The sequence below is a fragment of the Salvelinus fontinalis genome, chromosome 31 (genome assembly GCF_029448725.1).
Source record: "Salvelinus fontinalis isolate EN_2023a chromosome 31, ASM2944872v1, whole genome shotgun sequence".
NCBI lineage: Eukaryota > Metazoa > Chordata > Actinopteri > Salmoniformes > Salmonidae > Salvelinus > Salvelinus fontinalis.
In genome coordinates, this window is record NC_074695.1 from 28,425,905 (window position 1) to 28,451,815 (window position 25,911).

General features: G+C 42.8%; 1 protein-coding gene across 5 annotated transcripts in view; it reads left to right on the top strand.

Moving 5' to 3' along the window:
• LOC129829982 (signal peptide, CUB and EGF-like domain-containing protein 3) overlaps positions 1 to 25,911 on the top strand; it is a 124,222-nt gene that overhangs the window by 4,362 nt on the left and 93,949 nt on the right. The gene's annotated exons all lie outside the window — the stretch shown is intronic.

Consider the following 25,911-nt stretch of genomic DNA (forward strand, 5'->3'; position numbering starts at 1 on the left):
GGGCTGTTGCGGTCGTATTACCACCACACCGGCAGTCATGAGTCATGACCACAGTAAAATTCCACAAGACCGTTGAGTCAAGGTAATCTCCTGTTATGCACTCTGGACATGCTTTGGTAGTACCCAACTTGCTAACGACCATCAGGTTCTAATGGCCTGGTACTCAGGGCTCCATTGTCCTTCCATCACGTCCTAATGGCCTGGTACTCAGGGCTCTATTGACCTTCCATCACGTCCTAATTGCCTGGTACTCAGGGCTCTATTGTCCCTCCATCAGGTCCTAATCGGCCTGGTACTCAGGGCTCTATTGTCCCTCCATCAGGTTCTAATGGCCTGGTACTCAGGGCTCTATTGTTCCTCCATCAGGTTCTAATGGCCTGGTACTCAGGGCTCCATTGTCCTTCCATCACGTCCTAATGGCCTGGTACTCAGGGCTCTATTGACCTTCCATCACGTCCTAATTGCCTGGTACTCAGGGCTCTATTGTCCCTCCATCAGGTCCTAATCGGCCTGGTACTCAGGGCTCTATTGTCCCTCCATCAGGTTCTAATGGCCTGGTACTCAGGGCTCTATTGTTCCTCCATCAGGTTCTAATGGCCTGGTACTCAGGGCTCTATTGTCCCTCCATTAGGTCCTAATGGCCTGGTATTCAGGGCTCTATTGTCCCTCCATCAGGTCCTAATAGGCCTGGTACTCAGCCCGCTATTGTCCCTCCATCAGGTCCCAATGGCCTAGTACTCAGCCTGCTATTGTTCCTCCATCAGGTCCTAATCGGCCTGGTACTCAGGGCTCTATTGTCCCTCCATCAGGTTCTAATGGCCTGGAACTCAGGGCTCTATTGTCCCTCCATTACGTCCTAATAGGCCTGGTACTCAGCCCGCTATTGTCCCTCCATCAGGTCCTAATGGCCTGGTACTCAGGGCTCTATTGTCCCTCCATCAGGTCCTAATGGCCTAGTACTCAGCCTGCTATTGTCCCTCCATCAGGTCCTAATCGGCCTGGTACTCAGGGCTCTATTGTCCCTCCATTAGGTCCTAATGGCCTGGAACTCAGGGCTCTATTGTCCCTCCATTACGTCCTAATGGCCTGGTACTCAGCCCGCTATTGTCCCTCCATCAGGTCCTAATGGCCTGGTACTCAGGGCTCTATTGTCCCTCCATCAGGTCCTAATGGCCTGGTACTCAGGGCTCTATTGTCCCTCCATTAGGTCCTAATGGCCTGGAACTCAGGGCTCTATTGTCCCTCCATCAGGTCCTAATGGCCTGGTACTCAGGGCTCTATTGTCCCTCCATCAGGTCCTAATGGCCTGGTACTCAGGGCTCTATTGTCCCTCCATCAGGTCCTAATGGCCTGGTACTCTGGGCTCTATTGTCCCTCCATCAGGTCCTAATGGCCTATTACTCAGCCTGCTATTGTCCCTCTAACTACTCTGACATCAATGCAAATACAACGAAAATCAAACACTTATCACCAAAACATCATCATGCTTTTAAAACTCACCTCACTATGATGATCGATTTGAAGTAAGAAGTTCAACAGCAGGTTGAAACTGAGTGGAAAACATGGTCATTGTGGATGTTGTTTCAAAGCCTAACACAACAAAATGCACAGTGCAATCTAAGGTGATGATTTATTCAAAACAACCATATGCGTATTAGAGCTTATGCATACGCATAGGCTTATGAGCCCAAGCCCCACCAAAAAACGGAATTAAAATGATGATTGTGCCGTTATGTTATACATAGCCTACCGCATATTACGCATCTCATTAAAACATAAAACTGATTTAAGATGTCTTTGGTACATAATTGGTCTAGCCTATACTCAAAAATTAAACAAATTTGAGTAATCGCCTTTGAGTGTGGACTGTATTATTATGCATACTGGATGGACTGGTTACAATATGCTACGCTACAAAATGTCGATCTATGAGTCTTGGAGAGAATGTGTAGCCCTAGGCCATGCTGTTGGTTCATAGATTGTGCAGGGCAATTTTGAATAGCCTAGTAATAGGGATTTTTTGTAATAGGGATTTTTTTCAGATTTTCATAATTAATTGGGTGACGCATTTTTAGCTATACAGAATATATCACCACTATGCATTTCCATCTCCTCTCTCTACTTTATTCCTTTCTCGAGCCCGCAGAGGGGCTGCCAACACTTTAGTTAAATCTTTTTTGTTGTGAAAACATGTTACTGTCGATGTTCCCGAACAGATTTCACTTCGTTTCCCAAATTAAGTACTGGGTAGCTGCAGGAACAGGGTGGAGAGCCCATGGCATACAGAGTACTGGGTAGCTGCAGGAACAGGGTGGAGAGCCCATGACATACAGAGTACTGGGTAGCTGCAGGAACAGGGTGGAGAGCCCATGACATACAGAGTACTGGGTAGCTGCAGGAACAGGGTGGAGAGCCCATGACATACAGAGTACTGGGTAGCTGCAGGAACAGGGTGGAGAGCCCATGACATACAGAGTACTGGGTAGCTGCAGGAACAGGGTGGAGAGCCCATGACATACAGAGTACTGGGTAGCTGCAGGAACAGGGTGGAGAGCCCATGACATACAGAGTACTGGGTAGCTGCAGGAACAGGGTGGAGAGCCCATGACATACAGAGTACTGGGTAGCTGCAGGAACAGGGTGGAGAGCCCATGACATACAGAGTACTGGGTAGCTGCAGGAACAGGGTGGAGAGCCCATGACATACAGAGTACTGGGTAGCTGCAGGAACAGGGTGGAGAGCTCATGACATACAGAGTTTGGGTGGAATATCACCTGTCCAGCAGCGAGAACATGCTCCTCAAACAGGAATAACACCTGTCCAGCAGCGAGAACATGCTCCTCAAACAGGAATATCACCTGTCCAGCAGCGAGAACATGCTCCTCAAACAGGAATATCACCTGTCCAGCAGCGAGAACATGCTCCTCAAACAGGAATATCACCTGTCCAGCAGCGAGAACATGCTCCTCAAACAGGAATATCACCTGTCCAGCAGCGAGAACATGCTCCTCAAACAGGAATATCACCTGTCCAGCAGCGAGAACATGCTCTTCAAACAGGAATATCACCTGTCCAGCAGCGAGAACATGCTCCTCAAACAGGAATATCACCTGTCCAGCAGCGAGAACATGCTCCTCAAACAGTGGTTGATGCTTGGAGTGAAATAAGTGTTTTTATATTTATTTCTCAGCTGCTCATATTAAGCACTTTCTCCACTACTGTATAAAACTGAAGTAGCCTACCTGGCAAAAATGGACCAGCGGAATGTGTGCAGCCTCCATTTGCTATTGGAGTGCATACAGATGACATGTAGTTTTCCCCCTGCCCGGTTCCTGCCCATTTGATCATGGGTCATTCTAAATCAAAACTTTCACATACAGAACCAGTCAAACGTTTGGACACACCTACTCATTCAAGTTTTTTTTAGTTTTTTTTAAAACTATTTTCTATATTGGTGAATAATAGTGAAGACATCAAAACAATGAAATAACACATATGGAATCATATAGTAAACAAAAAAGTGTTAAACAAATCAAAATATATTTTAGATTCTTCAAAGTAGCCACCCTTTGCCTTGATGTCAGCTTTGCACACTCTTGGCATTCTCTCAACCAGTTTCACCTGGAATGCTTTTCCAACAGTCTTGAAGGAGTTCCCACATATGCTGAGCACTTGTTGGCTGCTATTCCTTCACTCTGTGGTCCATCTCATCCCAAACCATCTCAATTGGGTTGACGTCAGGTGATTTTGGAGTCCAGGTCATCTGATGCAGCACTCCATCACTCTCCTTCTTGGTCAAATAGCCCTTACACAGCCTGGAGGTGTGTTGGGTCATTGTACTGTTGAACAACAAATTGTACTCCCACTAAGCGCAAACCAGATGGGATGTCGTATCGCTACAGAATGCTGTGGTAGCCATGCTGGTTAAGTGTGCCTTGAATTCTAAATAAATCACAAACAGTGTCACTAGCAAAGCACCCTCACGCCATCACACCTCCTCCTCCATGCTTTACGTTGGGAACCACACATGCAGAGATCATCCATTCACCTACTCTGCGTCTCACAAAGGCAAGGCGGTTGGAACCAAACATTTCAAATTTGGACTAATCAGACCAAAGTTCAGATTTCCACCGATCTAATGTCCATTGCTCATGTTTGGTTACTCTGATGAACGTATCCTCTGCAGCAGAGGTAACGCTGGGTCTTCCCATCCTGTGGTTGTCCTCATGAGAGCCAGTTTCATCACAGCACTCAATGGTTTTTGCGACTGCACTTGAAGAAACTGACAGTTCTTGATATTTTTCGGATTGACTGACCTTCATGTCTTGAAGTAATGATGGACTGTCATTTCTCTTTGCTTATTTGAGCAGTTTTTGCCATAATATGGACTTGGTCTTTTACCACCCCTACCTTGTCACAACACAAATGATTGGCTCAAATGCATTAAGAAGGAAAGAAATTCCACAAATTACTTTTTAACAAGGCACAACTGTTAATTGAAATGCATTCCAGGTGACTACATTATGAAGCTGGTGGAGAGAATGCCAAGAGTGTGCAAAGCTGTCTTCAATGCAAAGGGAGGCTTTTGAAGAATCTCAAATATAAAATATATTTTGATTTGTTTAACACTTTTTTGGTTACTATATGATTCTATGTGTGTTTTTTCATAGTTTTGATGTCTTCACTATTAGTCTAATCAAATCAAATCAAAGTTTATTTATCACGTGTGCCGAATACAACAGGTGTAAACCTTACAGTGAAATGCTTACTTACAGGCTCCAATAGTGCACAAAAGGTATTAGGTGAACAATAGGAAAGTAAAGAAATAAAAACAACAGTAAAAAGACAGTGAAAAATAACAGTAGCGAGGCTATAAAAGTAGCAAGGCTACATACAGACACCGGTTAGTCAGGCTGATTGAGGTAGTATGTGCATGTATATATGGTTAAAGTGACTATGCATATATGATGAACAGAGAGTACAATGTAGAAAATAGTAAAAATAAAGAAAAACTCTGAAATGAATAGGTGTGTCCAAACTTTTGACTGGTACTGTATTAGTAAAGACAAGATTCAATTGAGAATAGTATGATGGGTGAAAATATGATCCCTTGATGAGAGAACAGCTGTGCAGCCTGAGGTGAGGAACAGAGCCCAAGCTTTTTTTGCTACTTCAAATCATCAATAGTCTATAGTCACATCAAGCAGCCCATATATATATATATTTTTTCTAAGACATTCTAAATGTTGTATCATTCACAACCAAAGTTGCAAAATAACTTTAAATCTACCTGTTTCAAATTATCACTTCTATGCTCAACATAACCATTTCATATGTGCACTCGCTCCAGAATGGTAAAAATATCATTTCTTTTTTATTCAGCTAAGTTCAATTATGTTCTTCTTACTATAAAATCAGATAAAATAAAATAAGGGCACGGGACTTATAAGCATATCTTGTCTGCTAAATTAACAAGACCACAGCCTATGGCATGGAGCAGAGCGAGATAACAACTCATATTCTATTCTTCTGAAATACATTTTTGTCATATCATGTTTCTTCAGACCTGACAAAATAAATAATGGATTTATTGTGATGGTGTATATTAAATAGATTTATTGTACTTTTTTAAGCGTATATGTTCCAAAGGCACACATCAGTGGCTTGTATGCAGTTTGTATGTTTGGAGGCCTGGAGATGCTAAATGTGTTTATGTTAATTAATGGTCAATTACCTTGAGACCGGCAGTCTTTTGATAATAACCGCCACAGCTCTAGTCTGGAACGAAACAAATCTGATCCAAACATAGACATCTATGATTGGTTAAGATTTGGTCCGGACTGGACTAAAAAAACATTTAAAAAATCAGGGTGCACTGGGGTGCACTGGGTGGGTGCACTGTCCTTCTGACAGCTCTGTCAGGAGGAATGGGCCAAAATTCACCCCACTTATTGTGGAAAGCTTGTGGAAGGCTACCCGAAACATTTGACCCAAGTTCAACAATTTAAAGGCAATGCTACCAAATACTAATTGAGTGTATGTAAACTTCTGACCTACTGGGAATGTGATGAAAGAAATAAAAGCTGAAATAAATCCTTCTCTCTACTATTATTCTGACATTTCACATTCTTAAAATAAAGTGGTGATCCTAACTGACCTAAGGCAGAGAATTTTTACTTGGATTAAATGTCAGGAATTGTGGAAAACTGAGTTTAAATGCATTTGTCTAAGGTGTATTCCGACTTCAACTGTATATTTAAAATAATATTTATTTATAAAAAAATATATTTGGAGGATTGGAAATTATGCAGAAAATTTCAATTGATAGAAGCCCCAATCTATTTGCAAAAAAATGTTTTTTTTTTTTAAATAGTCAAACATTTTATCTCCTACAGAATAGGCTGCAGAAAAAGCCACATACTCTTTATACCATATCCTATATCTGTTGCATCATTTATGTTAGATCATTTTTGGACTAAACTTTGGTGGACACCACAGCGATGGGTCTCTCCAACAGCACCCTGGAGAGGAGTGCTGGGAATGGACAATCAAAATATTTTGCCCCTTGGCTTTGACAACGTGGGCATTGCTTATCACAGGGCGGCATCAACGCTCCCCTAAAAAGCCCATATGCCACTGGTTGAGAGAAATTGGCATTGTTTTTGGGCAGAATTATGTGAGGTTTTATGTGTGGTTGTTGGAGGTGCGTCTTGGTCAGTTTAGCTCAGAAAATGCCGCCCTGGTTAATTTGCCGCATAATCCTGCCTAATGAGTGGGCCGGCCGTGGTGTTTATTGTCTATGATGCTATTGTTTCTATGTTTCTCTTTGGCAGAGGTTCTAGAGGGGCATAGTGTAGGCAAAGCATGTAAGAGAACAACACAGTCAGCCAGTTAGCATGCATGTTTACAGACATGTGTAAAAGCTGGGCTGTCTGGCACAGGCCATGACCCAGGCCAGTTCTGTGGCACCACCACTGGCCAGTCTCTCGCTTTCATCCTGGCTGCTGGAATGTAAAACCAATACACTTTCTCCTTGCCAACAGTGTGTGAAATATTTAACGTGTCAGAACTAGGGAAATAATGTATGGGATCTCTATTCTTTCTCTGTGACTGTTCCACTCTTGGTTACTAAAGAGAAAATTTCAGAAGCGTTCACAGCAAATGTATAGATCTGGCCTGGGTGAAGGGGTAACATTTTTGTTGTTATTGTGTTGAGCTCAGGATAAACACAAGTCTGTTTGCTCTGAGGTATTTGTTACACTCTAGGTTGTTAAGAAAACACTGCTTGGGTTAGCCAATGAAAGCGGTTTGTTGTCAGACACAGGGTCAAATTAATCGGCAGGATTTGGGGCTCCCTCCAAAAGAGAAATATGTATTAAGTTATATGAAATAAGTTATTTAGATTTAATTTGTGAGAAGCCTTCTGGAGTCGGTTTGGGGGTTTGACTGAAGTAGTGCTCCTGCCTTGGTATCTGAGCCTTGTTCTGGATGTGTGAGATTGTGTCTGCAGGTTTGGGTTGTCATGGGGCATTCAGAACCTGCCCACTGCCCAGGGGAAGCAATCAGGTCTGGGTTGTCATGGGGCATTCAGAACCTGCCCACTGCCCAGGGGAAGCAATCAGGTCTGGGTTGTCATGGGGCATTCAGAACCTGCCCACTGCCCAGGGGAAGCAATCAGGTTTTTTACACGCCTCATAACTCTGTCATGGCACCTTTTCTTCTCCCCTGGAGCACAGAAACCAGTTTATCAGCACCCAGCAGATCAACCCCACAATGCCAGTGCTCCAGCGCTCCTCAGCTCAATTAGGATGGTCTTAATGCTGACAGAGGAGGTAGTTTCTACATGGACAGGACAGTGAAAATCTGTCCCAACGAACACACTCACCCTCCCTCCCTTCCTACATAAATACATGGACAAGCACGTGAAAACACCAACATTTACTGACAAGATTACACCTCAACACACACATGAAGACACACAAATCCAAACAATGGGGCCAGACTCAGGCTGTTCCTCCACACCCTCCCAAACTGAGACCCCTAGCTCTTAGAAGCCCATTTATTTATTGGGCTGTAATGTAATAAGTGTGCTTCAAATGAGGCCTGAATTACTTGTTCTCTGCGCTGTGGTGGGACGTCTGATTGCTCTCTCTCTCTCTCTCTTTCTCTCTCTCTCTCTCTCTCTCTCTCTCTCTCTCTCTCTCTCTCTCTCTCTCTCTCTCTCTCTCTCTCTCTCTCTCTCTCTCTCTATCTCTCTCTATCTCTCTCTCTCTCTCTCTCTATCTCTCTCTCTCTCTCTCTGTCTGTGCCCTTTGTTCTCTGTGCGGAGGCGCTGACAGCGTCCCCATCGGTTAGTGGGAGGATATAGAACATAGTTGATGGTACACTGAACCCAGGCCCTGAGCCCTGGGCCCGAGCCACTCTACAACCCCCTCTTCAATGTGCTGATGGCTCCAGCAAGGAGAGGAGGGCTTCCAAGTGACTGGATGGCCGGACTGTCCGTCCCCCGTTAGGAGCCGACAGCTGGGGCTGCTCTCAGATCATTAATCCCCCCATTTTTCTGTTCCATGACTCACTGATTGGCAATGGTGTGATCCACTGAGTGAGTGTGTGCTCTGTGGGATTGTCTGCTTTAGGTCTCTGTTCTCTCCACTACTAAGGCTCAACATGGTTCGAGTAGAGAGGAGTGGAGTGAGCCTTGCTGCCATTGTCCCCGACGTTCCTCCTCCTCCTTACACCTCTTTCTCCTGAGACCCCTTTGGCCTGGTCTAATAATGCAGCTGCGCTTCTCTTTGAATTTTGGGGTCAGTGAGGGACGTCATTAGGCTGGTTTGTGGTGGTCAGTCAGTCAGTTTTGTTGGAGGGGGGCCCAGAGAGAGTCCTGTTTACAGACTGCTTGTGTTTACATTCCTTGAGGTTAGCGCCAGCTTTGGGGACTGCTGTATATGAAAGGAAATGCTCTTATTCTGCTTAGTATTGGAAAAACACAACACATCAAGGAATGTTTTGTATGAAAAAACTAGCTAATTTATTTAGTGCAGTACATGGAGTTTGGCTGAAGCTTTTTAGGTCTGAAACGACAGTGGTGGCGTCACTAATGAAACTGATACTTCCTCAGTGAGAGGAGTCATGAGAAAAGCTGTGATATTCTCAAATTGAGGATAATTGTAGAAAGATATCCCAGGATGTTAACACTTTATACTGTATATAAACCCTGTAGCTGGAAGTCTGTGCCAGACGTTGCACTACCCCGTTCGACAACCAATATCTTCCATGTACTCTTAAATTGACAGTTTTCTTCTCTATATCCCTTTTATTTTATCTTTAGTAGTGTGTTGATGGTTCTATTAGGAGAAGCCAGATGGACTGTCTCACATTGCAATGCTGTTCATGTGAAACAGAGTTGTCTAATGGATGTCAGTCACACGTCAAAATTAACAATCATTCCATATACGGTAGTGTTTGTCTCTAATGACACTTTTATGTAATTAGAACGATTTGAGCATAGTGAAGAATGCGTTCTACTTGTAAACAGTGTATTGAATTTAGGGCTGACCCCATTTAGTCGACTGGTCGATTGCTTGGTCTATAGGCTGTTGTTCGGCCAAGATGTCTTTAGTCAAGCGGTCGCGCCTGTCTCAGTGGACTAATCCATTGCGGAGGCCACAGGGATGGCACAGTCCATCACTCTAAGACATGTGATACTGAAATTGTATATGGTTATATTATGTAAAAAATAATGGTGTAACACTAATAAATCGGATATTATTTCATAACAAATGGGCTTTCTCCCGCGTTGGATACGGCCGCTGTCCGCGGTTCTGAAACATATTCCTTAGTTCCCAGTAGAATTGGCACCTTTCCCTATGTTGCTATGTGCATAACAGCAAAATTAACCAGCATATTGGGATTGAGAACAATGCGGCTGTCACGACTCCTACCGAAGGTGGCTCCCCTGTCTGTTCAGGCGGCGCTCGGCGGTCGCCGTCGCCGGTCTACTAGCCGCCACCGATCCCCTTTTCCTTTTCTGTTTGTTTTGTCTTATTGGTTGCACCTGTCTCTTATTTTGTTATTGATTCAGTAGTTATTTAAGCCGGTTAGGCCCGCCTGTTTTTGTGCGGGATTGTTTTCTGTTAGTCAGGATGTGCGTGTAGTGTTCCTGTCCGTTTGTGCCCTGTGTTGGGTTGGACAATTTTGGATTTATTTTGCCTGTTGTTTTGGGCGTTAGCTTTGGAAACCTAAATAAATTCCGGTTTCCCCAGTATCCTCTGCTCTCTGCGTTTGACTCCGCACCCACCACTCCAGACGTTGTGACAGCGGCGGAGGCAGCAGCAGCAGAGACGAGGAAACAGCCCTTGCCTTAGACTAATTGTCTAAGAAAATTGAGGAGAGAGGAAACCCCAATTTAATTAGCTCTATAATCAATAATCAAGTGTTAAATGTGTCTGGCTTTATAAATCATCCATATATATCTAGAGAAATAAGAAATCTTGCTTCTTTTGCCTGTTTGAGTGTTTGTTTAATAGCCGATTGATTTATGTGAGCACCAAGCCTCATGCAAAAGCAAAATGTCGGATATAGTAATTTCACAGATTCGGCTGTTTTGAATCTTTGCTATGCTGTAATAAAGGCTTTAGCAACAAAAAATTCTCGATAGAACAGACTGGTATCACTTATAATTTATTTTGGTTGTTTCACTGTTCCAAACATGCAGAAAAATGACATTGTAATCTAACAGGACCTGTTTGTCACACATAATATACACACAGCTCTCGCTCCTATACCCTCCTTTTTCTTGATCTTGTTATTGTTATTAGTACAATTATTATTATGATCATCATTATAATAATCATTAATGTCATTATCATTAGTAGGCCGAGTATAGTATCCTTGTATAACCACCGTCGAGCTGTAGGACTAAGAGCACCTCCTGTTTAGTCTTAATAACCTAACTAACTTAGGCCTATATTTAAAAAAATAATGTATCAATCAATCAAGCATTCATTCGTTAATGCCATCACACAGCATACGAGATAGTCATGCTTTGAAATGCAATCAAGCATTTTAGTTTTAAAATTAAATATCAAAGGGAGCTTTGAATAATTAGCCAAAACAATAAATATCTATGAACAGTTTTTGGTAGACTTATTTATTTACTGTTGTTTACACTGTTTACACTGTTGCAAATGATAATATTGTAATCAAACAGCAACTGTTTGGCACACATAATACTCACACAACTCTTGCTCCTATACCCTCCTTTATCTGGATCTCCAGTAGTTTCCACAACTATGTCAAATGTCTTCCACAGATCTGACTTCCCTTTCCCTCCCAAGCAACCAGTAAACATTCGCCCGTTTCAAGTTTCTTTTTCACGTCTTCCGCATTCATTTTGCTGTCGACATTACTGTGTTCGGAGTTTGTTATAACCAATTATTGATGTAATTATGATAGGCTATCGGTCAGGCCCTATTGGTCATGTGCATGCGATGCATACATGTGTCATGTAAAGAGAGCAGGGTTGAGGGAATAGGGAATGTTTTTCCTAAACAAATGAGGGATTTTGATAGCAGAACTTTTCAGTCAGAAACAAGTAAGAAACGAATGTTGCAGCTCCATCACGGACAGCGCAATAAACACTTCCTGTGCTGTGGTGCCTTTTCACTGCAGTAGGGAGGAGAGCAAGACAACATGCGCCAGTCACACAGACTCTCACTGTCATTTTTTTTAACACAGTGTGACCATCGGGCTCTTTCTTGAGTCATTTGTGTGTCTTAATTATTTAATCAAGCAGTGTGCTTAAAGCATCAGACAAGCTCAGTGCATATGTAGTTGATTTTATTCAAACACATAGTGTGTGTCTGCCTCTATGTGGAAAAATAAGTTTAAACATTTAGACCCATCGATTGATCGAAATAACAGGATGACTCTCGGTCAACCAAGATCTTTTTTAGTCGGGGACAGCCCTAATAGAATTTCACTCATCTGGCATTACCTCCTTGAGCTGTATACACTGAGTGTGCAAAACATTAGGAATACCTTCCTCATATTGAGTTTCATCCCCATTTGCCCTCAGAACAGCCTCAATTCGTCGGGCATGGACAACAAGGTGTTTAAAGTGTTCCACAGGGGTGCTGTCCCATGTTGACTCCAATGCTTTCCACTGTTGTGTCAAGTTGGCTGGATGTCATTTGGGTGGTAGACCATTCTTGATACCCCATTGAAAGGCACTTAAATCTTTTGTCTTGCCCTTTCACTCTCTGAATGGCACATATACACACTCCATGTCTCATTTATCTTAAGTCTTAAAAATCCTTCTTTAACCTGTCTCCTCACCTTCATCTACACTGATTGAATTGGATTTAACAAGTGACATCAATAAGGGATCATAGCTTTCACCTGGATTCACCTGGTCAGTTTATGTCATGTGCACACAGTGTATGTCAGATAACAACTGCCATGCTCTACTCGCACACAGAAAGCCATTCCCTTTACACTTCATAGTTTGACAGGAAGCAGCTAGAAAATATCAGACTAACAGTTCTGCTGTAATTGCTATGTTGCCCTCTTTATAGTTGGTACTATATCTTGCTAAAGCAGCCGCCAATGAATTTAGTTGCTGTGTGCACAGGGGAGAGTGTCATGTCAGTTAGCGCTGGCTGTATAGATATAAGGTATATAACAGCAAAATAAGGTAAATACCAATACTATCAAGTATATAACAACACTATTGGGTATATAGCAGCACTATAAGGTATATAACAGCAATATAAGGTATATAACGACACTATAAGGTAAATAACAGCAATATAAGGCATATAACGACACAATAAGGTATATAACAGCAATATAAGGTATATAACGACACTATAAGGTATAAAACAGCAATATAAGGTATAGTGAGTGATGTTACAGTATATACCTTATATTACTGTTATATATGTTATAGTGTTGTTATATACCTTCTAGTGCTGATATATATCTTATACTATATACCTTATAGTGAGTGCTGTTACAGTATATACAGTATATAGTAAAGGTATATAACAGCACTATAAGGTATATAGCAACACTATAAGGTATATAACAGCTATATAAGGTATATACTGTAACAGCACTCACTATAAGGTATATAGTATAAGGTATATAACAACACATAAGGTATATAGCAGCATTATAAGGTCTATAGTATAAGGTAAATAACAACACTATAAGGTATATAACAACACTATAAAGTATATAGCAGCACTATAAGGTATATAGTATAAGGTATATAACAACACTGTAAGGTATATACCAGCACTATAAGGTATATAACAACACTATAAGGTATGTAGTATAAGGTATTTAACAACATTTTAAGGTATATAACAGCACTATATGGTATATTATAAACTGGGTGGTTCGAGCCCTGAATGCTGATTGGCTGACAGCATATGGTATGTCAGACCGTATCAATCAATCAATCAAGTTTATTTTATATAGCCCTTCGTACATCAGCTAATATCTCGAAGTGCTGTACAGAAACCCAGCCTAAAACCCCAAACAGCTAGTAATGCAGGTGTAGAAGCACGGTGGCTAGGAAAAACTCCCTAGAAAGGCCAAAACCTAGGAAGAAACCTAGAGAGGAACCAGGCTATGAGGGGTGGCCAGTCCTATTCTGGCTGTGCCGAGGTATGACAAAACAGGTATGACAAAACATTTATTTTTACTGCTCTAATTACGTTGGTAACCAGTTTTTAATAACAATAAGGCACCTCAGGGGTTTGTGGTATATGGCCAATATACCACGGCTAAGGGCTGTGTCCAGGCACTCCGAGTTGCGTTGTGCGTAAGAACATCCCTCAGCGATCACTGCCTCATTGCCTGCATCCGTAATGGGTCAGCGGTCAAACGACCTCCACTCATCACTGTCAAACGCTCCCTGAAACACTTCAGCGAGCAGGCCTTTCTAATCGACCTGGCCGGGGTATCCTGGAAGGATATTGATCTCATCCCGTCAGTAGAGGATGCCTGGTTATTTTTTTTAAATGCCTTCCTCACCATCTTAAATAAGCATGCCCCATTCAAGAAATTTAGAACCAGGAACAGATATAGCCCTTGGTTCTCTCCAGATCTGACTGCCCTTCACTAACACAAAAACATTATTTGGCGTTCTGCATTAGCAACGAACAGCCCCCGTGATATGCAACTTTTCAGGGAAGCTAGAAACCAATATACACAGGCAGTTAGAAACGCCAAGGCTAGCTTTTTCAAGCAGAAATTTACTTCCTGCAACACAAACTCAAAAAAGTTCTAGGACACTGTAAAGTCCATGGGGAATAAGAACACCTCCTCCCAGTTGCCCACTGCACTGAGGACAGGAAACACTGTCACCACCGATAAATCCACTATAATTGAGAATTTCAATAAGCATTTTTCTACGGCTGGCCATGCTTTCCACCTGGCTACCCCTACCCCGGTCAACAGCACTGCACCCCCCACAGCAACTCGCCCAAGCCTTCCCCATTTCTCCTTCTCCCAAATCCAGTCAGCTGATGTTCTGAAAAAGCTGCAAAATCTGGACCCCTACAAATCAGCAAGGGCTAGACAATCTGGAGCCTTTCTTTCTAAAATTATCTGCTGAAATTGTTGCAACCCCTATTACTAGCCTCTTCAACCTCTCTTTCGTGTCGTCTGAGATTCCCAAAGATTGGAAAGCAGCTGCAGTCATCCCCCTCTTCAAAGGGGGGGACACTCTTGACCCAAACTGCTACAGACCTATATCTATCCTACCCTGCCTTTCTAAGGTCTTCGAAAGCCAAGTCAACAAACAGATTACCGACCATTTCGAATCCCACCACACCTTCTCCGCTATGCAATCTGGTTTCAGAGCTGGTCATGGGTGCACCTCAGCCACGCTCAAGGTCCTAAATGATATCCTAACAGCTATCGATAAGAAACAATACTGTGCAGCCTTATTCATTGACCTGGCCAATGCTTTCAACTCTGTCAATCACCACATCCTCATCGGCAGACTCGATAGCCTTGGTTTCTCTGTGCTTCTACACCTGCATTCTAGCTGTTTGGGGTTTTAGGCTGGGTTTCTGTACAGCACTTCGAGATATTATCTGATGTACGAAGGGCTATATAAAATAAAATTGATTGATTGATTGATTGATTGATAGCCTTGGTTTCTCAAATGATTGCCTCACCTGGTTCACCAACTACTTCTCTGATAGAGTTCAGTGTGTCAAATCGGAGGGCCTGTTGTCCGGGCCTCTGGCAGTCTCTACGGGGGTGCCACAGGGTTCAATTCTTGGACCGACTCTCTTCTCTGTATACATCAATGATGTCGCTCTTGCTGCTGGTGAGTCTCTGATCCACCTCTACGCAGACGACACCATTCTGTATACTTCTGGCCCTTCTTTGGACACTGTGTTAACAACCCTCCAGACAAGCTTCAATGCCATACAACTCTCCTTCCGTGGCCTCCAATTGCTCGTAAATACAAGTAAAACTAAATGCATGCTCTTCAACCGATCGCTGCCTGCACCTGCCCGCCCGTCCAACATCACTACTCTGGACGGTTCTGACTTAGAATATGTGGACAACTACAAATACCTAGGTGTCTGGTTAGACTGTAAACTCTCCTTCCAGACTCACATCAAACATCTCCAATCCAAAGTTAAATCTAGAATTGGCTTCCTATTTCGCAACAAAGCATCCTTCACTCATGCTGCCAAACATACCCTTGTAAAACTGACCATCCTACCGATCCTTGACTTCGGCAATGTCATTTACAAAATAGCCTCCAATACCCTACTCAATAAATTGGTCTATCACAGTGCCATCCGTTTTGTCACCAAAGCCCCATATACTACCCACCACTGCAACCTGTACGCTCTCGTTGGCTGGCCCTTGCTTCATACTCGTCGTCAAACCCACTGGCTCCAGGTCATCTACAAGACCCTGCTATGTAAAGTCCCCCCTTATCTCAGCTCGCTGGTCACCATAGCAGCACCCACCTGTAGCACGCGTTCCAGCAGGTATATCTCTCTGGTCACCCCCAAAACCAATTCTTCCTTTGGCCGCCTCTCCTTCCAGTTCTCTGCTGCCAATGACTAGAATGAACTACAAAAATCTCTGAAACTGGAAACACTAATCTCCCTCACCGGCTTTAAGCACCAGCTGTCAGAGCAGCTCACAGATTACTGCACCTGTACATAGCCCATCTATAATTTAGCCCAAACAACTACCACTCCCCCTACTGTATTTATTTATTTTGCTCCTTTGCACCCCATTATTTATATCTTTACTTTGCTCATTCTTCCACTGCAAATCTACCATTCCAGTGTTTTACTTGCTATATTATATTTACTTTGCCACCATGGCCTTTTTTTTGCCTTTACCTCCTTTATCTCACCTCATTTGCTCACATTGTATATACTTATTTTTTCTACTGTATTATTGACTGTATGTTTGTTTTACTCCATGTGTAACTCTGTGTTGTTGTATGTGTCGAACTGCTTTGCTTTATCTTGGCCAGATCGCAATTGTAAATAAGAACTTGTTCTCAACTTGCCTACCTGGTTAAATAAAGGTAAAATAAAACATTAAAGTATATTGGCCATATACCACACCCCCTCGGGCCTCAATGCTTAATTACAGCACTATAAAATATATAACAGCTTTATCAGGCATATAACAGCACTATGAGGTATATAACAGCAATATAAGCTATATAGTATAAGGTATATGTCATGACTGTCCTGTGAGGATCCAAGTAGGTCAGATCAGCTTTGCAGTAAATAGTTTCAACCAAACCTGCTCTCACCCACAGAGGGGGGAGAAGGGAACTGGTGGGGGTTGACAGTTCACTCCCTGTTGTAATCAAGGACAGAACATTCAGCTCTCTCCCTCTCCAATGTTCACCAGAGGAATGTGTCTTCATTTGAACACTAATGTCATATTATGTGTTATTTTGTGATGTAAAGAAAATGTTATGAAGGAAATACTGAAAAGTGTGAAGTGTCCATCCGATGCGTTGTGCCATAAGAGATAATAGTTTTACATAACTTTGCACAGTGACAAACCACGCCCCTGAGTGAGGTCAGAGAGCGTGTCAGCCTGACGGAACCTCCCTTTCTAACATACTGTATAAAATGATGGGTTAAGAATTAACATATCAGACCAAAGAGACGTTGAGCTGCAGCTCACGTTTAAAAAGTGGTTTGAACTCTGAAATCTCAACACGAGGTAGAGACGATAAAGTCACCTCCCGGACAATCACTGGTACAGCTGATTAGCTATCCTAAGTAAAGTATCAAGAAAAGCACATTTAAGTGGGATCATTCTATTACTCTTCTCAAATCACCGTAGTATGCTACTCTCCCACTGAGAACCATCGACACGGCTGGCTAGACTATCTTCAAAGAAGCATCTTCCAGAGCAAATGGAAGTAGAATACACTGTAGCTCTGTTCAGGACAACACAACAAGTCACCGGATCCCAGATGACCGTAGAGGAGAACAGTAGAAGACGGGTGGGGACCCCTTTGGACAATCAGAGCCTTACAAGCGTGACGTGAAAAGGCCCAACAAACCCCCTTTCCAAGAAGGCGCAGTTAGGAGAGAAACGTGTTTATTCTGGGTTACCATTTAGTTAGCTAGTAAATAATTAATTAAACCAATTTGTGTAGTATTGAATCATAAGTAAGGCTCTGGATTTTGCTGATGCAAGGTTACGACTGTTCAGAATGATGATATGATACAAGGTTAGGATTAATAAATTGACTGTTTATGGATGTGATAGGTAAAGACCTTTAGAGTTTAATTCGGGAGATGGTAACTCTTTAAACAACCGTTCTCGTAGTACCCCAAATTCTAATAATTTAATTGTTACATGATTAATTTTAAAAAGAGTAGCAATTTAACATGGTTAGTTGATTAGATAAAAAACAGTCATCAGATTATTGAGTACAGTCACGGCATACTATCACATTTACGGTAAGACCCAGATGCAGACTGTCGAAGTAACAATGTTTACAGGGGCAAAGGTACAGGACGGCAGGCAGGGTCAGGACAGGCAGAAGGGTCAACGCCGAGAAAACTAGAAGACAGGAACTTAGACAAGACAGGAGGAAGGGGAAAAACGCAGGTAGGAACAAAACAAACTGGCAACAAACAAACAGAGAACACAGGTATAAATACACAGGGGATAATGGGGAAGATGGGCGACACCTGGAGGGGGTTGGAGACAAGCACAAGGATAAGTGAAACTGATCAGGGCGTGACACATACAGTACCAGTCAAAAGTTTGGACACACCTCCTCATTCAAGGGTTTTTCTTAATTTCTACTTTTTCCTACATTGTAGAATAATAAGGAAGACATCAAAGCTCTGAAATAACACATTTGGAATCATGTAGTAACCAAAAAAGGGTTAGACAAATCCAAATATATTTTATATTTGCGATTCTTTAAAGTAGCCCCCCTTTGCCTTGATGACAGCTTTGCACACTCTTGACATTATCTTTATGGGGTAGTCACCTAGAATGCATTTCAATTAACAGGTGTACCTTGTTAAAAGTTAATTTGTGGAATGTCTTTCCTTCTTAATACGTTTGAGCCAATCAGTTGTGTTGTGACAAGGTAGGGGTGGTACACAGAAGATAGCCCTATTTGGTTAAAAAAACGAATCCATATTAGGGCAAGAATAGCTCAAATAAGCAAAGAGAAACAACAGTCCATCATTGCTTTAAGACATGAAGGTCAGTCAATACGAAAAATGTCAAGAATTTTGTAAGTTTCTTCAAATGAAGTCGCATCAAAAAGCATCAAACAATATGATGAAACTGGCTCTCACGAGCAACGCCACAGGAACGGAAGACCCAGGGTTACCTCTGCTGCAGAGGATATGTGTCACGTTCCTGACCTGTTTTCCTTGTTTTTTTATGTGTTTAGTTGGTCAGGGCGTGAGTTGGGGTGGGCATTCTATGTTATGTGTTTCTATGTTGGGTTAAATGTGTTGCCTGATATGGTTCTCAATTAGAGGCAGGTGTTTGACGTTTCCTCTGATTGAGAACCATATTAAGGTAGGCTGTTCTCACTGTTTGTTTGTGGGTGATTGTCTTCCGTGTTTGTGTTCGTCACCACACGGGACTGTTTCGTTTGTTTAGTCTGTTCCTGTTCGTGCGTTCTTCGTGTTATGTAAGTTCGTTTGTTCAGGTCTGTTGACTTCGTTTATTGTTTTGTAGTTTGTTCAAGTGTATTTTCGTCTTTGTTATTATTATTAAAATCATGTTGGTCCGATCCATGCTCCTCCTCGTCTGAGGAGGAGAACGACTTCGACAACCGTTACAATATGTTCATTAGAGTTACCAGCACTAGAAATTGCAGGCCAAATCAATCAATCAATCAAGTTTATTTTATATAGCCCTTCATACATCAGCTAATATCTCGAAGTGCTGTACAGAAACCCAGCCTAAAACCCCAAACAGCAAGCAATGCAGGTGTAGAAGCACGGTGGCTAGGAAAATCTGCCTAGAAAGGTCAAAACCTAGAAAGAAACCTAGAGAGGAACCAGGCTATGAGGGGTGGCCAGTCCTCTTCTGGCTGTGCCGGGTGGAGATTATAAAAGAACATGGCCAAGATGTTCAAAATGTTCATAAATGACAAGCATGGTCAAATAATAATCAGGAATATATGTCAGTTGGCTTTTCATAGCCGATAATTAAGAGTTGAAAACAGCAGGTCTGGGACAGGTAGGGGTTCCATAACTGCAGGCAGAACAGTTGAAACTGGGACAGCAGCAAGGCCAGGTGGACTGGGGACAGCAAGGAGTCATCATGCCCAGTAGTCCTGACGTATGGTCCTAGGGCTCAGGTCCTCCGAGAGAGAGAAAGAAAGAGAGAAGGAGAGAATTAGAGAGAGCATACTTAAATTCCCACAGGACACTGGATAAGACAGGAGAAGTACTCCAGATATAACCAACTGTCCCTAGCCCCCTGACACAAACTACTGCAGCATAAATACTGGAGGCTGAGACAGGAGGGGTCAGGAGACACTGTGGCCCCATCCGATGATACCCCCGGACAGGGCCAAACAGGAAGGATATAACCCCACCCACTTTGCCAAAGCACAGCCCCCGCACCACTAGAGGGATATCTTCAGCCACCAACTTACAATCCTGAGACAAGGCCGAGTATAGCCCACAAAGATCTCCACCACAGCACAAACCAAGGGGGTGCGCCAACCCAGACAGGAAGATCACATCAGTAACTCAACCCACTCAAGTGACGCACCCCTCCTAGGGACGGCATGAAAGAGCACCAGTAAGCCAGTGACTCAGCCCCTGTAATAGGGTTAGAGGTAGAGAATCCCAGTGGAGGGGAACCGGCCAGGCAGAGACAGCAACGGCGGTTCGTTGCTTCAGAGCCTTTCCATTCACCTTCACACTCCTGGGCCAGACTACACTCAATCATATGACCTACTGAAGAGATAAGTCTTCAGTAAAGACTTAAAGGTTGAGACCGAGTCTGCGTCTCTCACATGGGTAGGCAGACCATTCCATAAAAATGGAGATCTATGGTAGAAAGCCTTGCCTCCAGCTGTTTGCTTAGAAATTCTAGGGACAATTAGGAGGCCTGCGTCTTGTGACCGTAGCGTATGTGTAGGTATGTACGGCAGGACCAACTCGGAAAGATAGGTAGGAGCAAGCCCATGTAACGCTTTATAGGTTAACAGTAAAACCTTGAAATCAGCCCTTGCCTTAACAGGAAGCCAGTGTAGGGAAGCTAGCACTGGAGTAATATGATCAAATTTCTTGGTTCTAGTCAGGATTCTAGCAGCCGTATTTAGCACTAACTGAAGTTTATTTAGTGCTTTATCCGGGTAGCCGGAAAGTAGAGCATTGCAGTAGTCTAGCCTAGAAGTAACAAATGCATGGATCAACTTTTTTGCATCATTTTTGGACAGAAGATTTCTGATTTTTGCATTGTTACGTAGATGGAAAAAAGCTGTCCTTGAAACAGTCTTGATATGTTCGTCAAAAGAGAGATCAGGGTCAAGAGTAACGCCGAGGTCCTTCACAGTTTTATTTGAGACAACTTTACAACCATCAAGATTAATTGTCAGATTTAACAGAAGATCTCTTTGTTTCTTGGGACCTAGAACAAGCATCTCTGTTTTCTCCGAGTTTAAAAGTAGAACATTTTCAGCCATCCACTTATGTCTGAAACACAGGCTTCTAGCGAGGGCAATTTTGGAGCTTCACCATGTTTCATTGAAATGTACTGCTGTGTGTCATCCGCATAGCAGTGAAAGTTAACACTATGTTTTCGAATAACATCCCAAAGAGGTAAAATATATAGTGAAAACAATAGTGGTCCTAAAACGGAACCTTGAGGAACACCGAAATGTACAGTTGATTTGTCAGAGGACAAACCATTCACAGAGACAAACTGATATCTTTCCGACAGATAAGATCTAAACCAGGCCAGAACTTGTCCGTGTAGACCAATTTGGGTTTCCAGTCTCTCCAAAAGAATGTGGTGATCGATGGTGTCAAAGGCAGCACTAAGGTCTAGTAGCACGAGGACACATGCAGAGCCTCGGTCTGACGCCATTAAAAGGTCATTTACCACCTTCACAAGTGCAGTCTCAGTGCTATGATGGGGTCTAAAACCAGACTGAAGCATTTCGTATACATTGTTTGTCTTCAGGAAAGCAGTGAGTTGCTGCGCAACAGCTTTTTCTAAAATTTTTGAGAGGAATGGAAGATTCGATATAGGCCGATAGTTTTTTATATTTTCCGGGTCAAGGTTTGGCTTTTTCAAGAGAGGCTTTATTACTGCCACTTTTAGTGAGTTTGGTACACATCGGGTGGATAGAGAGCCGTTTATTATGTTCAACATAGGAGGGCCAAGCACAGGAAGCAGCTCTTTCAGTAGTTTAGTAGGAATAGGATCCAGTATGCAGCTTGAAGGTTTAGAGGCCATGATTATTTTCATCATTGTGTCAAGAGATATAGTACTAAAACACTTAAGTGTCTCTCCCGATCCCAGGTCCTGGCAGAGCTGTGCAGATCCAGGACAGCTAAGCCCTGGAGGAATACGTAGATTTAAAGAGGAGTCCGTAATTTGCTTTCTAATGATCATGATCTTTTCCTCAAAGAAGTTCATGAATTTATTACTGCTGAAGTGAAAGCCATCCTCTGTTGGGGAATGCTGCTTTGTAGTTAGCTTTGCAACAGTATCAAAAATACATTTTGGATTGTTCTTATTTTCCTCAATTAAGTTGGAAATGTAGGATGATCGAGCAGCAGTGAGGGCTCTTCGATACTGCACGGTACTGTCTTTCCAAGCTAGTCGGAAGACTTCCAGCTTGGTGTGGCGCCATTTCCGTTCCAATTTTCTGGAAGCTTGCTTCAGAGCTCGGGTATTTTCTGTATACCAGGGAGCTAGTTTCTTACGACAAATGTTTTTTGTTTTTAGGGGTGCAACTGCATCTAGGGTATTGCGCAAGGTTAAATTGAGTTCCTCAGTTAGGTGGTTAACTGATTTTTGTCCTCGGTCGTCCTTGGGTAGGCAGAAGGAGTCTGGAAGGGCATCAAGGAATTTTTGTGTTGTCTGAGAATTTATAGCACGACTTTTGATGCTCCTTGGTTAGAGTCTGAGCAGATTATTTGTTGCGATTTCAAACGTAATAAAATGGTGGTCCGATAGTCCAGGATTATGAGGAAAACCATTAAGATCTACAACATTTATTCCATGGGACAAAACTAGGTCCAGAGTATGTCTGTGGCAGTGAGTAGGTCCAGAGACATGTTGGACAAAACCCACTGAGTCGATGATGGCTCCGAAAGCCTTTTGGAGTGGGTCTGTGGACTTTTCCATATGAATATTAAAATCACCAAAAATTAGAATATTATCTGCTATGACTACAAGGTCCGATAGGAATTCAGGGAACTCAGAGAGGAACGCTGTATATGGCCCAGGAGGCCTGTAAACAGTAGCTATACAAAGTGTTTGAGTAGGCTGCATAGATTTCATGACTAGAAGCTCAAAAGACGAAAACGTAATTTTCTTTTTTATAAATTGAAATTTGCTATCGTAAATGTTAGCAACACCTCCGCCTTTGCGGGATGCACGGGGGATATGGTCACTAGTGTAACCAGGAGGTGAGGCCTCATTTAACACAGTAAATTCATCATTAAGCCATGTTTCAGTCAGGCCAATCACATCAAGATTGTGATCAGTGATTAGTTCATTGACTATAACAGCCTTTGAAGTGAGGGATCTAACATTAAGTAACCCTATTTTGAGATGTGAGGTATCACGATCTCTTTCAATAATGGCAGGAATGGAGGAGGTCTTTATCCTAATGAGATTGCTAAGGCGAACACTGCCATGTGTAGTTTTGCCCAACCTAGGTCGAGGCACAGACACAGTCTCAATGGGGATGGCTGAGCTGACTACACTGACTATGCTAGTGGCAGACTCCACTAAGCTGGCAGGTTGGCTAACAGCCTGCTGCCTGGCCTGCACCCTATTTCATTGTGGAGTTAGAGCCCTGTCTATGTTGGTAGATAAGATGAGAGCACCCCTCCAGCTAGGATGGAGTCCGTCACTCCTCAGCAGGTCAGGCTTGGTCCTGTTTGTGGGTGAGTCCCAGAAAGAGGGCCAATTATCTACAAATTCTATCTTTTGGGAGGGGCAGAAAACAGTTTTCAACCAGCGATTGAGTTGTGAGACTCTGCTGTAGAGCTCGTCACTCCCCCTAACTGGGAGGGGGCCAGAGACAATTACTCGATGCCGACACATCTTTCTAGCTGATTTACACACTGAAGCTATGTTGCGCTTGGTGACCTCTGACTGTTTCATCCTAACATCGTTGGTGCCGACGTGGATAACAATATCTCTATACTCTCTACACTCACCAGTTTTAGCTTTAGCCAGCACCATCTTCAGATTAGCCTTAACGTCGGTAGCCCTGCCCCCTGGTAAACAGTGTATGATCGCTGGGTGATTCGTTTTAAGTCTAATACTGCGGGTAATGGAGTCGCCAATGACTAGGGTTTTCAATTTGTCAGAGCTAATGGTGGGAGCCTTCGACGTCGCAGACCCCGTAACGGGAGGAGTAGAGACAAGAGAAGACTCGGCCTCAGACTCCGACTCGCTACTTAAATGGGGAAAACCGGTTGAAAGTTTCTGTCGCCTGAATGAGCGACACCAGTTGAGCATTCCTACAGCATTTCCCTCCAGAAGCCATGAGAAAGTTGTCCGGCTGCGGGGACTGTGCGGGGGGATTTATACTAACGTTAATATCTGTACTTGCTGGTGGCACAGACACTTTTTCTTCCTTTCCTACACTGAAATTACCCTTGCCTAACGATTGCGTCTGAAGCTGGGCTTGTAGCTCAGCTATCCTCGCCGTAAGGCGATCGTTCTTCTGTATATTATGAGTACAGCGACTGCAATTAAAAGACATGTTAATGTTACTACTTAGCTTCGGCTGTTGAAGGTGCTGACGAACCATGTCCAGATAAAGCGTCCGGAGTGAAAAAGTTGAATGAGGGAAAAAAGTTGTGATGGGAAAAACTAAAAATATAAACGGTAATTAAAAAGTAAAAAGAAAAAAAACAAAGTTGTCAGCTAGCAAAGTAAGGTTGGCAACAAAACGCACAGCAACAAAACGCACAGCAACACGTCTGCAAATTCAAGAGGAAGTGACGTCCTTGCGATTAGACAGACAGGCAGCATTTCTCAGCCACTGAGAAATAAATCACGGAGTTCAAGTAACAGACACATCTCAACATCAACTGTTCAGAAGAGACTGCGTGAATCAGGCCTTCATGGTCCAATTGCTGCAAAGAAACAACTACTAAAGGACACCAATAATAAGAAGAGACTTGCTTGGGCCAAGAAACACAAGCAATGGACATTAGTCCGGTGGAAATCTGAACTTTGGTCTGATTAGTCAACATTTTAGATTTTTAGTTCCAACCGCCGTGTCTTTGTGAGACGCAGAGTAGGTGAGCGGATGATCTCTGATTGTGTGGTTCATACCAAGAAGCATGGAGGAGGAGGTGTGATGGTGTGGGGTGCTTTGCTGGTGACACTCAGTGATTTATTTAGAATTCAAGGCAAACTTAACCAGCATGTCTATTACAGCATTCTGCAGCGATATGCCATCCCATCTGGTTTGCGCTTAGTGGGACTATCATTTGTTATTCAACAGGACAATGACCCAACACACCTCCAGGTTGTGTTAGGGATATTTGACCAAGAAGGAGAGTGATGGAGTGCTGCATCAGATGACCTGTCCTCCACAATCACCCAACCTCAACCCAATTGAGATGGTTTGGGATGAGTTGGACCACAGAGTGAAGGAATAGTAGTGCCTAGCATATATGGGAACTCCTTCAAGATTGTTGGAAAGTGTTCTAGGTGAAGCTTGTTGAGAGAATGCCAAGAGTGTGCGAAGCTGTCATCAAGCCAAAGGGAGGCTTCTTTGAAGAATCTAAAATCTGAAGTATATTTTTGGTTAGTACATGATTCCATATGTGTTTTTTCATAGTTTTAATGTCTTCACTATTATTCTACAATGTAGAAAATAGTAAAAATAAAGAAAAAACCTTGAATGAGTAGGTGTGTCCAAACATTTGACTGGTACTGTATATAACAGCACTATAAGGTATATAACAATACTATAAGGTATATAACATCACATTAAGGTATATAGTGCAAGGTATATAGCAGCACTATAAGGTATATATATATATATATTTTTTTTTCATCTTTATTTAACCAGGTAGGCCAGTTGAGAACAAGTTGTCATTTACAACTGCGACCTGGCCAAGATAAAGCAAAGCAGTGCGACTGAAACACAGAGTTACACATGGGATAAACAAATGTACAGTCAATAACAC